General features: G+C 40.8%; 1 protein-coding gene across 1 annotated transcript in view; it reads right to left on the bottom strand.

The window, feature by feature from the left end:
• The window catches only part of camta1a (calmodulin binding transcription activator 1a), a 529,164-nt gene that overhangs the window by 30,180 nt on the left and 485,735 nt on the right, over positions 1–13,249 (bottom strand). The gene's annotated exons all lie outside the window — the stretch shown is intronic.

The following is a 13,249-nucleotide window of genomic DNA, read 5'->3' as shown; positions in this document are numbered from 1 at the left end:
GGAGTCCGAGACATGACCAGGACATTCAAAATGTGGTCTTGAGATCGTTCTCAAGACCAAGATCGTTCTTGAGTTTTATAACACTAATTTAAAATATTCATTACTGGCACATTGCACTGTGCTTTCCATACTTTATCGAGATTATTAACTTGTGTTGGCAAAATCAAGTGCCTTCTGGCAAGGATGGCGCTAAGAATCACAAGTAGAGCTAGGAAACACACTATCCTCTACCACAGACAGAAAGTCACTAACTCAGTGGATGCATTCACTCATGGTGGAGACATGTCTAACATTTAAAACAACAACAATCCACCAGAGACAGGAGCAAAAGATCCCCAACAGTGATCACTAAACAACATGCAATGTCTAAACACACTAAAACATTCAAGAAATACATCAAAAACGCTGCCCAAGGGCATGATGGGAAAACTCTGCCCTCCAGATTCGAAACAGCAGTGGGCAGAGATCAATAGACTAGATCAAGAATGGAAGAATGAATCTTTACATGGTTGGATTAACACTGAATGGATCAACACTTCTGGACAACGCCAACACTGACAGCAATTTGACTCAGAGTGGAGTTAAAATTACACTTTGGGAGCTAAAATCAATACTGAAATGTTTAATACTGAGATTTTAACACTTGTTCTTGCTAGATAGATAGATAGATAGATAGATAGATAGATAGATAGATAGATGGACGGACAGATATTTGGTGCTTCAATGGCCAGAGATAAAAGATCCTCTTATTAAGAAACTATCACACTTATATTTCTACCTCAGCATCTGCAGCAAAAACCCAACTACTGTCACTAATAACACTCTTACTTGCTCTTACATCTTACTGCTCCAACTAATGCTGAACTTACGAACTTACTAAGAAAACTTCCCTGTATGATGATGGACATTACCAGCAGCAATAGATACTGGTACAGTGACTGCATGACTCAGACCTCTGTGGAAAGGGGTGATGTACATCCAAAGGCTATGTGGTGATTCATGCAACTTTGTAAGATATTCAACAAGAGTTGGTAACTTTGTGCTGTTGTTTTGTGTACTTTAATGCACTGAAATATATCAAATGCATCTGTTTCTACACATCGGAAAACTTCAAAGACTAGCAACAGGTACATACATGCAGCTGTACTTGAATTACTTTTTAAAAAGTAGGAGAACTGGAAGGCTTGAGGAAAGCAGAGTTTGGGGATTAAACGGGGTTGGAGTGAAGTCGCTGTTCACATGTCTGTGGTGCTGAAACACTCAGACGCAGCAGCACACTTAAAATACTGCAGAAACGACGTTTATTCGCTCCCTTGTATTGGTCTTTTAGAAAATGCTGTTGATTAGGTCAGTTCTGACTTTTGTCTCAAGTGTGGCACGACAGTTAAAGTTGATTCAACCTTCGACGAAGAGCACGAGCAGCACTCAGTGATGCGACAGCCCCTCTATGCGCAACTACCTTACTTTAAACAACACGTGTAACAGCACTGGCAACTGGGAATTTCAGGATACAGGCTCTAGACACCGTGACTTTATAATTCAACAACCTAAAACTATCTGCAAAGAGTTGAAAGTCCTTGACGTGTTCAACCTGGAGATAAAAAAAGTAGCAGGACTTCGAAAACAAGCACACGAGAGCGGTAAGTGAACTTCTTTGACGTTAAAAAATGCTAGTAAAGCTAGTTATGTGTAAGCTAATGTTTGTCTTTGAAGGCGTCGTGTCGTGAGTCAGGAGTTACCCACTATTAATGTCAACTCTCCAGCTCTGCAATGAGGCAGAGTCGCATGAAACACTTGGAGGAAAACCATGTGGTCAAAACAGACCGTTTCTTTCAAACTCCACTGCAGCACTTGTGCTAAACTGAAACATCTCAAGTTAGCATGCGGTGTGCTCAAAGAAACGTGTAACTCCAACTTCTTGTGGCACACACGAGAATGGAATAAAAACACAACACAAACACAACACAGCACAGCACTACAGCCATAAGTTGAACTTAACAATGCTAACCTTCTATTTTATTTTCCATTGGAAGAGTCCACCACAAAGCCAAAGAAATAGTGCCTCTTTTGTGCTTTAGGAGACGCAGGTGTCATTCACTGGCATCCTGACCCCGTGAAGTCCAACCAAAGAATGAAAGAAAGCACTCAAATTGCAGTTTAGCCTCCACAGTCTGACGGCCAGACACGGAGAAACAAGAAAAAATATAAATCCTTGGTGAAGCCTGAATCTCAATCTCAACAGAGCACTCGTCAACAATAGAACAAAGTGAGAGAAGAGAGCGACGTGAGGAGAGAGACACACAGAGAGAGGAAGACCACTCACTACTCTTCTTCCTCCAACAGCCCCCTCCTCCTCCTCCTCCTCTGCTTCACTTGTTTCACCTCACACATGCACACTTTTTCCTTGTGTTTCTAGTAGTCGCTGCTACCTCAGCTGCTTGCAGTAAAATGACAAAAAAACCCCGCTGCTGGGAGACGTTGTGCGCACGTGCCGCCGGTAAACAGACGCCCTAATTCCCGTTTGCCGCCTTCTCCTTAATCTCGACCCTAATTGTTGCTACTACTGCTGTTGTTTGCATGTAATAATGATAATGGCACGTACTTCTATCGACAGAAATGCACTCTGCTCGACGCATGTGAATTCTCGCCTGCACGGAGTCTCTCTAGAAAGTCTGTGCAACCCGTGAAAAAAAGCAACAGGACTCGCGTGCTCCCAGTCTAGCTGACGTCTGAAACTAAATCTTTGTCTGTTTGCGGTAGTTTACCATGTTTACCCAAACACGCCCACTCCTCCGCTCCTGCATTGTGTGTACACGGTCTGCCGTTTGTCACGCCGGTGGAGTCAGACTCCGAGTCAGTACTACAGTCTCCTCTGCTCACTAACAGCCTGTATGACGCTATGCGGGGCTGTAATTTGGCAGACCCCGGCGAACCTCTCACGGATCGGGTCGTGGGATCAGGGCTCAGAGGCTTATTTTAGGGGGCGGACGATGAGGGCTCTGCAGCTCCGGCAGCTTTTTCTGTCCTGCCCATGGCTCCGTACCTGCAGTGCTGCAGAGAAAAGCGCCCCTTCCCCCACTCTGCATTATGACAAATCAAGGCAGGCAGGCAGGCAGCTGTGCCATTAGCACATCATAGCACAGTGAGTCTTCCGTGGGAGAACAAACTCACAAAGCCGTAGAGCACCGCTGCAGACTAAATGCTGCACGTATGGCACGTAATGTTCGCAGCCTGTTGTTAATCAGGTGACTGAGTAGGGGGGTTAAGTAGCTTGAGTCAGTACAGTCACGTTAGGTTACATGAATCTTGGCACTTTTGAAAGTGAAGGGAAAGCAGTCATATGCTTCGCCTCTTTCCTTTCCTGTGTTGCTTTAAGGCTCTGGATTTAATCGATTAAATACGTCCTGCTCTACTTCTGAAATAAGTTCAAGATATCAGAGAGGAAATTGGATTTCTCTGCGATCAAATGGAGTAGAGGAAGTCAAACAGAGCCAATCATCCACTTCCCTGAGATGTAAAACAGTTCACTTGATGGAGTTTAAAGTCGCTGTCCACACTGAGGTGGTCCAGAAGCTGCTGGTCAAATTATCTATCTCATTACACACCTACATATTTCAGCAAAATCAGTTCTTTCCAGTCTTTATGATATGACTAACTCCCACATATTTCTGTCACTCACGAGTAAAGAGGTGCACAAAAAGTGCAATATCAGCTTAACATAGTTTTAGTTAAGTTGTATCTGCAGGCATATGCACACACATAATGCACACAAGAATGCCCATTCATCTTATAATAAATGTGCTGCAGTCTACAATGATCCATAATAATGATTTCTTTTAACCTATAAACAATACTATAAGGCATTTAACACTTTATCTTTCTGTTGAGGTAACAAAAGATTCTCTATTATTCTCTATTAATAAAAATCTAGCCATCATTTAGAAGGGAAAAGTCCATTTAAAAGTGAAAAGAAAGATTTTGCTGTCACTATCTTCCTAGAATAGGAGTCTGCTTCTTGATTGAAACAAAATCGTGAGGGCAGGCAGGTAAAGGGTTAATATAAGTAAGGTAATAGGGTGGGCTGTGTTCTCCCTGAGACAGTCAGCTCCTCCTTAACTGGTTCTGTGAATGGGCCAGTGAGGCAGTAGGGTATGAATGGCGGAGGGATCCACTGGTACTGCCGTGTATGGGAGCCGCCAGCGCTCGATTACTCACTCCCACTCCCTCAAGGGCCGTCTGCAATGCAGCTGTCCTGTGAGCCTGTGCTTCGCCGTGCCCTACTTTATCCTGTCAATGCTCGAGCACTGCAGCAGTACTTCTCCAGAAGCACACACTCAGATACGCACACATGCAGACACACACAATGACTTACACAGTCATTACATTCTGATCAACATGCCTACAGTAGGTCCTCTGATTCACTTGTTTTCAATCTAAACAGAATGGAAATTTGCCAACCCTGCAGCATCTATTCTTGTAATGGATCTCTACAGTTATGATCTACAAAGGTTGTTTTACTGTAAGGGGAAAACACAAAGCAATTTCTCTATGCAAAAACCTATGTTCAGATAATTTACTGCTTTCTACCTCCTGAAAACACAACATGCTCCTACTGCTTAATTGTGACACCAGCAAGATGAGACAATGAGGCTTCCTTTTACTGTTCTAAACTTTAAATTTTGCAAGTTAAAGTTAGGAAATAAAATTATAATCAGTTACACAATTTGCCAAATGAAGCATTTCCTCCACACATTTACTATATATGTTTACTGCTATTGTAATAAACAAAAACATGTTGTAATACTACACATATCTGCGGCTGTATTTTGGGGAAAAGGGTTTACTTTTTTAGCAACAGATAGTGCTGGTGCACTGCCCTCGACCTTCATCTCTGCAGGCTCCCTCTTTTCAGTGAGCACATCGTGCTGGCTGTCTAGGAAGCTAGGCTAAACACTGCTGCAGACAGGTACAGTTGCTTCGCATAATTTAGCAAATTTTAGACAACAATGGGCCCAAAAACAACGTAGGCTCAATTATACACAACATTAATTTTTAAAAGTGTTTTACATTTCACCCAGAAAGCCTCTGTGTTTGGCACTATTTTGCAGGGCAACCTTTGGCCACGTATTCTTCCGCCACAGCCTATCTTCTGATAAGCTGTTTGGACTTGTGGGCTTCGACAGTGACCACAACAACAAACTAAACTCAGCTCAGTCTACTTCAGCAGCTTGCACATTGTTTTCATAAAGTAGAAATATCATTCTGACTGCAGCTTGTCAAATTATCAGCCATTATAAAAATTAAGCCACAGCCATAAACAAATTTCCATTCAGCTCTGGTGAACGTTGGTTTTTCAAATTTATCCTCAGAAAGTTGAAGAGGGTCCGTAAAACACTAGTGTTCACTAAGGCAGGGAACTCCAGATGGGGAGTGATGCAGGCTGCAGGCGTATCTGAGCTGCTATCTTCTGATCAGAAATGTCCCAAAGAAGACCCACTCATGACAACAGTCGCTCTCAGGGTTTGTGTCTATGGCCTCACAGTTTGCACACCCACACCCTTAGGTAACTTGGGGTCTCTCCTGCTCACCTGTCTCCACTAAAGTTTCTCCTCTCTCTTTGTCTCTGCTGAGTCTCCATCTGTAGAAGTCGTTCCTCTGTGAACTCTGGGTCATAAATGTTTCCCGTCATATCAACAGTAAACAGCCTTTGATACTTGAGTCAAAATCTTTCATTTTTAAGTTTGTTTTAGTTCAGTTTGTTGCCTCTGTCAAAGCCTGCATGCCAAAACAGCTGATCAGGAGATGACGATACCTTGCGAAATAAGGTTGCCAAATACAGAGGCTTTCTAGGGGGAAATAAAACACTTTGGTATACCGTGCAATTGAGCCCACATTGTTCCTAAACCTTGCAAAATTATGCAGAGAAACTGTACCCAACTATATAGCCTAGCTTCCTTGCCAGTACCTCCAGTGAGCTTTGCTTAAAGAGCAACACACACTGAAATCCCTGGAAGCTAATACCTCTACTATTGCCAAGTACCTCAAACAACCATACTTCAAAAATACTGAAATATCCCTTTAAGGGCAGCTTACTATTAGTTTTATTGGCTTCTTAAGGAGTGGTGTGTTAAAAAAAACTCCAGAACTGAATGCAAAACAGTCTCAGAACAACAGCTGGAAAACACATAACACTCAACACATATTAAACACACAGAATATAAACTCTGTCCCCAAAGGCTCTTCATTAAAACAGCAGCACAATATGATGAATAGAGACCAGTTCTGCACACCTCCATGGCTTGCCTCTTATTTTGAATTCAGCACCTTGTCCATTAAAACTGTACACCATGAGGTGTATTCCATAACAGTAAACCAACGTTTTGGTTTCATTGATGAATTTCACATAATGATGAAGAAAAGCTGCATTTCCTGGTTTGTGCTGCAGGATACTCCCCAAGCATTCTGGGTTCATTTGCAGTATGAACCAGGAAGGACACTTTTAACAGATCTCCTCCCTTATTATGAAAAATTGACAAATTCATTAAATAAACCAAAACACTAGTTTAATGTTAAGGTCATACACTTTATTAATGAACAGAGTCCTTAATTCAAAACTAAAAGAAAGCCACAGAGGCACACTGAACAGTGGGCCTGGTCAGGCTTGGGGGTGGGTGGTATGGGGGTAAGCTTGGGCAAGTGAATTTGCAACCATTAGCAGAAAATAATCACGGTCCGTCATAAATAAGCAGCGCAAGAGAGCGCTCTAGAGCCATAAACAAAGAGAGCGCTAGAGAGATATGTAGAAGAGAAGGGCAGCTGCCACTAGTAGTTACCACTTTGTAATGTAAGAGTCTTTCATATAACATCCAGATCAAGAATTTTTCTGGCATCAGAAACTTGGAAATATTAGTAATTTTAAAAATCAACGTAGATATATCAGAGCAAACCTTCTACAGTACATGTTGTAGCTTTAACAAAACAAAATTAACATTGAATCAGCTTCTTTTTAGGCACAAACGGGGCAGAATAATATCACAAGTTTATTAAAAAAATTTAGCTACAGTCCCCTCCAGAAGTATTGGAAAGGTTGGCCCAATTCCTTAATTTTCTCTGTAGACTAAAAACATTTCGGTTTGACATGAAAAGATGAATATAAGACAAGAGATCAACAATTCAGCTTTTATTTCCAGGTGTTTCTGTCTTGATCTGGTATAAACCTTTGAAGATATCATTAATTGTTTGAACCCACTCATGTGAGCAAAAGTATTGGAACATGTGGCTGACAGGTGTCTTTTGTTGCCCAGGTGTGTATGACATTGATCATTCACAGTGCTGAATGTCTACGCTCAGTTTCAGATTTGGGTTTTGCCTGTGCAGACTGTATTTATAGTTAGAGGTGTAAACAATATAAAAACCAGAGAACTGTCTATGGGTGAAAAACAAGCGATTGTGAAGCTGAGAGAAGATGTAAAATCAATCAGAGCCAATGCACAAATATTGGCCATAGCCAGTTCAACCATTAGGAATGTCCTGAAGAAGAAAGAAACTCCTGGTGTGCTCAGTAACAGTTGTGAATGGTTAGACTAAGGAAAACAGCATCAGTTGACGACAGAAACATTGTGAGAACTGTAAAGAAAGACCCTAAAACAACTGTTAGTGACATCAGCAACAACGTATCACCATCCACTGTTCACAGAAGACTTCATGAACAAAAGTACAGAGGCTACACCAGAAGATACAAACAATTCACTAGCAAGAAGAACACGAAGGCCAGGCTGGAATTCGCCAGCAAGTACAGAGATCACCCTCAGACTTTGTGGACAAAGTTTTATGGACTGATGAGAAAAAGATGAACCTTTACCAAAGTGATGGAAAGACTAAAGTTTGGAGAAAGAATGGATCTGCTCATGATCCCAAACATACAAGCTCATCTGTGAAACATAGTGGAGGTAATGTCATAGCTTGGGCTTGCATGTCTTCTTCTGGGAAGGGCTCATTAATCCTCACTGATGATGTAACACATGATGGCAGCAGAAATGAGCTCACAAATCTGCAGAAATATTTAGTCTGCCAATTTAAAGAAAGATCCAACCAAACTGATTGGGAGATCTTCATCATGCAGCAAGATAATGACCCAAAACACACCGCTAAAACAACACAGGAGTTCATCAAGGGCAAGAATCGGAAGGTTTTAGACTAGCCAAGTCAGTCTCCAGACTTAAACACAACAGAGCATGCATTTTACCTGCTAAAGAGGAGACTAAAGGACTAACCCCAAAACAAACAACAACTGAAAGAGGTTGTGGTGAAAGCCTGGAAAAGCATCACAAAAGTTGGTGATGTCAGTGGGTCAAAGGCTTGATGCAGTTATTGTAAGCAAAGGATTTGCTAATAAATTATTTTATTGTTATTATTATTATATCAAGTCTTATTCACTTAAATCTGTTTTAAGTCTGTCTGTTCCAATACTTTTGCTCACCTAAAAATTAGGTGTTCCCTTACAAATTATGTTATCTCCTAAGTCATGTATCAGATCCAGATGTAAATACCTGGAAACAAAAACTGAAATGTTGACCTCTTGCCTCATATTCGTCTTTTGATGTCGAACCCAAATTTTTTAGTCTAAGTGAAAATAAAGGAATTGGGCCCACCATTCAAATATTTTGGGAATTAACTGTAATTGTAGTCACAAATGGTATGGTCAAATAGTTATGAATAGTGATAGAAAGAGAAATAGTGATGGAAAGAATTCAATTAAAAGAGCTCCTGTGAAAAGTTATCAGCTGCTTGTTAAACAGACTGACATCTATATAGTTGCTTCTTTATAAGCTACAGCAGCAAAAAAATCAAAACAAAACATGAGAGATAAGATTTATTAGTCACTGTGTAAATGCTGCTGCAGGGTAGGTGTCAGATGAGGTGATGCACCCTATGCTGCAAAACAGCTTTTGTTTACATGATCTAAAGCAAAGATTCACAGTAAGTAAAACATAAAGATAAAAGGTCCTACTTTGAAGTGCTTACCACAAGCAACAGCTGTCAGCTAGACAGCTGATTTTTGACCCAACATGATAGACACTAAAGTCTTGGCTGGCTTTTCTGGGGCATTTTACATTAATTTCAAAAGTGTGCCAACTTAAAGTAGCATAAATGTCTTTGCTGTGTTGAAATCACCCATTATAATTTATTTTCTATGGCTGTAATATAAAGGTTATGACTAAAGCTTTAAACTCTGAAAGTCTTAATTGGAAAATCAACATATGGCATTGACAGCCATACATTTATCTTATTTGTTGTTCCCCTTGTCCCCTGCCCATCAAAGGGAAAGCTGTCCCAACCACTGTTATGTTGTTAAGTGTTGCTTAGTGCTAAGCTCAAGGGGATTAACGTTGGGTTTTTATGTAATAAATCCAAGAGTATGATCTAGACCTGCCCTCTGTGTAAAGTGTCTTGAGATAACTTTGGTTATGAACTGGTGCTATACAAAAATACTGACTGATTGAATTTGAAGTGTTTAAAGTGAGAAACACAATTCTCTCATGAGATTGTCTTTTACATGTCATAGTTTAATGATCATCTAAATAGCTGAAGATCAAATCTTGCAACAGTGTCAGATTCTTTCATGAAGTAGCTGACTATTTTGTTAATCAATTATGTCTTAAGTTGTATCAATTATGTTTTCCTTGTACATAATTAAATTCCCACCACATTTTTTTTGCTTTCATTATCCAGATTGCAGGTAATTGTGTCTTGGCTACTCTAAATTTCTTTGTGGAGGACCTCCAGACATCCTCTTATCACATGTGCTTCACTTTATTTAATAAATGTGGGGTGGAAAGCCTTTAAAACCTCCAAAACGGCAATTCTTATTTTTTTTGCGCCAGAGGCTGACTACTCAAATGTGGCCATTTTTTTATCCACAGGGGCTGCCAAAATCCTCTCAAACTGAAACTTTGTCACAGGAGCTTTAAGTCACATATCATACTTTATTTTTTTATATTCACATATTTTCCACCAATCAGCAACAGGTGGGGTTGGTACACTGCACTCTGACCCTTCACTTCTGCAAGTTTACTCTTTCCCATGAGCCCACAGTGAGGAATGGAGCTCCACCAAAATAATTTAAAGATATCTTCCTCTGTTGAAGAAAACTGTAGTTTGTTCCTTGACTATGTAATTCCATGAATTCTGAAGAAGCACTAAAAGATGTCCCGAAGAAGTGCAGCTGCCACTCCGGTATCCAGCAGATGACCCGTCCCATCCCTGCACTCTTGAGCAGGTCAGCATTAGACACACAGGTTTTCCAACAATACACAAAAATGCTCCTGGCTTGCTTTCCTGGGCCTGATCCAGCTCACCACATACTGGGTGCCCAGGACCTGGTAGGCTAGACCAGACACTGGGGGTGGCCACATGCATCATGGAGGGGTCAGCTGGGAGGACACCTGGAGAGATGGGCATTGGCCTGGACGTTGGCGATCAGGAGGCCAGAGCAGTGCAGTGCCAAGGCTTACACGGCGAAGTGCCAAACCAGCATATGCTCCTATACCTGGCCTGACTAAAAAGTAGTGTGTCATTGTTTTATTGTTAAGTTTACAATTTAAATATCCTCCTGCTGAATCCCATTCATATACGATGAGTTGAAAAAGGTGTTTTACTCTAAACTGATTTGATTTTTGATGTTCGCCCTGTTAAAGTAAGGGTAATTGACTTTTTGTTTGGTTACAGGAAGAAAAGAAAGAAAATAGTAAACTAAGGGTGGACCAAACATTTTGGCATTAACTTTACTGAAGAAAAAGGAACTTGCTATGGATTGAAAAGGAAATAAGGGAGCATTAAGAAAATAAAAAGTTTCATAACAGAAGGTGCAGATGACTTTTGACTTTGATTGACAGCTCCAGATTTGTGTTGTGATACAAAATTATTGAGCTGTCTGTGAGTTTTTTTGAAGTGAAATGAGACATTGAGGAGCAGTGGTGTTCCAAATTTTGCATCACTGTTGAGACGTTGCAGTGGCTTTACTAAAGTGTGCAGAAAGGGATAATCAAGCATGTGATTAAAAAAAATCAATGCACTAACTAGAAAAGCACTCAGAGAGCACAGACCTCCCCCATTAGCCCTATCTCCCAATAGTGAAGAATCCTTTAAAAAATTCCTGGATCCAGGTGGTGATCTGGATCACTCCCAAAATCAAATCAGTTCTTCCTTATGCCATTTCTGACATTTCCTGAAAATTTCATCGTAATCTGTCCATAACTTTTTGAGTTATATTGCTAACAAACTATCAAACAAACTAACAAACCCTGCTGATCACATAACCTCCTTGGTGGAGGTAATTATGGATGCAGTGGGATAAATGCATACATCTGTCAGCCCTAGTTAAATCACAACAAAAATAGCACTTCAATTGGATTCTCTTGGGTTAAAAAAAAAATAGGGCAGACCGGTAGGACTGAGCTGATACCACAAATTTAAGAAAATCTGACTTACACTATATTGCCAAAAGTACTCGCTCACCTGCCTTGACTCGCATATGAACTTTAGTGTCATCCCATTCTTAATCCAAAGGGTTTAATATGATGTCGGTCCACCCTTTGCAGCTATAACAGCTTCAACTGTTTTGGGAAGGCTTTCTACAAGGTTTAGGAGTGTGTTTATGGGAATTTTTGACCCTTTTTCCAGGAGTGCATTTGTGAGGTCACACACTGATGATGGACGAGAAAGCCTGGTTTTCAGTCTCTGCTGTAATTCATCCCAAAGGTGCTCTATCGGGTTGAGGTCAGGACTCTGTGCAGGCCAGTCAAGTTCATCCACACCAAACTCTCTCATCCATGTCTTTATGGACCTTGCTTTGTGCAATGGTGCACAGTCATGTTGGAACAGGAAGGGGCCATCCCCAAACTGTTTCTACAAAGTTGGGAGCATGGAATTGTCCAAAATCTCTGGTATGCTGAAGCATTCAGAGTTCCTTTCACTGGAACTCATCCATCAGATTGCCAGATGGAGAAGTAATTCATCACTACAGAGAACACGTCTCCACTGTTCTATAGTCCAGTAGCGGCATGCTTTACACCACTGCATCCAACGCTTTGCATTGCACTTGGTGATGTATGGCTTGGATGCAGCTGCTTGGCCATGGAAACCCATTCCATGAAGCTCTCTATGCACTGTTCTTGAGCTAATCTGAAGGCCACATGAAGTTTGAAGGTCTGTAGTGATTGTCTGCAGAAAGTTGGCGACCTCTGCACACTATGCACCTCAGCATCCACTGACCCCGCTCCGTCATTTGACGTGGCCTACCACTTCGTGGCTGAGTTGCTGTTGTTCCCAATTACTTCCACTTTGTTATAATACCACTGACAGTTGACTGTCAAATATTTAGGAGCGGGGAAATTTCCCGACTGGACTTGTTGCACAGCTGGCATCCTATCACAGTACCATGCTGGAATTTACTGAGCTGCTGAGAGCGACCCATTCTTTCACAAATGTTTGTAGAAACAGTCTGCATGCCTAGGTACTTGATTTTATACACCTGTGGCCATGGAAGTGATTGGAACACCTGATTTAATTACTTGGATGGGTGAGTGAATACTTTTGGCAATATAGTGTATAATAGACACAGTTGCTATGGTCCAGTAGTTATGATCATTAATCAATGTGATATGCTTTAATGATAAGAAAATGAAACAGATTAATTCAGTTCACTTTCCAGATTGTAAGCTTGGACAACATTTTGTTCAGAAATAAAATGGTTTGATTATATTAGGACATTAATCAACGATCACCCTGCCCTGTTGAACCAAAAAGGTCACGCATTTCTTCAGGCTCTCATTTTCACTCAGTTCTATAGTCTCTGATCTCAGACCAAAGATTTTATAGACAACTTGAGATCCTCTCATTCAATTTCCAGCTTTCGCTCCCGTCACTCTGATAAATGAGATGTAAAAACTTAAAATCCACATCTCAAACAATGTTGTCAACTATAATAATAATAATACAACGCCTATGTCAGATTTTTGCAGTTTTATCCTGTTTAATAATACCCCCTGGGTATGTCTGACTCCAGGGAGAGCTAATTCATTAGGATGTAACAAATGAGTTTAAACAGAAGCAAAAGATGGGGGTTGTAATGCATGATGATTCAGTGGGTCATTAATCAAAATTAACAAAATGAAATTCATCATCAGAGATTTAGAAAGCCATATAGAGGAACTAGGAGATCCATAAACCAGTGAAGAGTAAAGCCAGA

Source organism: Cheilinus undulatus, linkage group 11, assembly GCF_018320785.1.
Source record: "Cheilinus undulatus linkage group 11, ASM1832078v1, whole genome shotgun sequence".
NCBI lineage: Eukaryota > Metazoa > Chordata > Actinopteri > Labriformes > Labridae > Cheilinus > Cheilinus undulatus.
The sequence above is the reverse complement of the archived record's forward strand: the minus strand, read 5'-3'. Positions and strand labels throughout refer to the sequence as shown.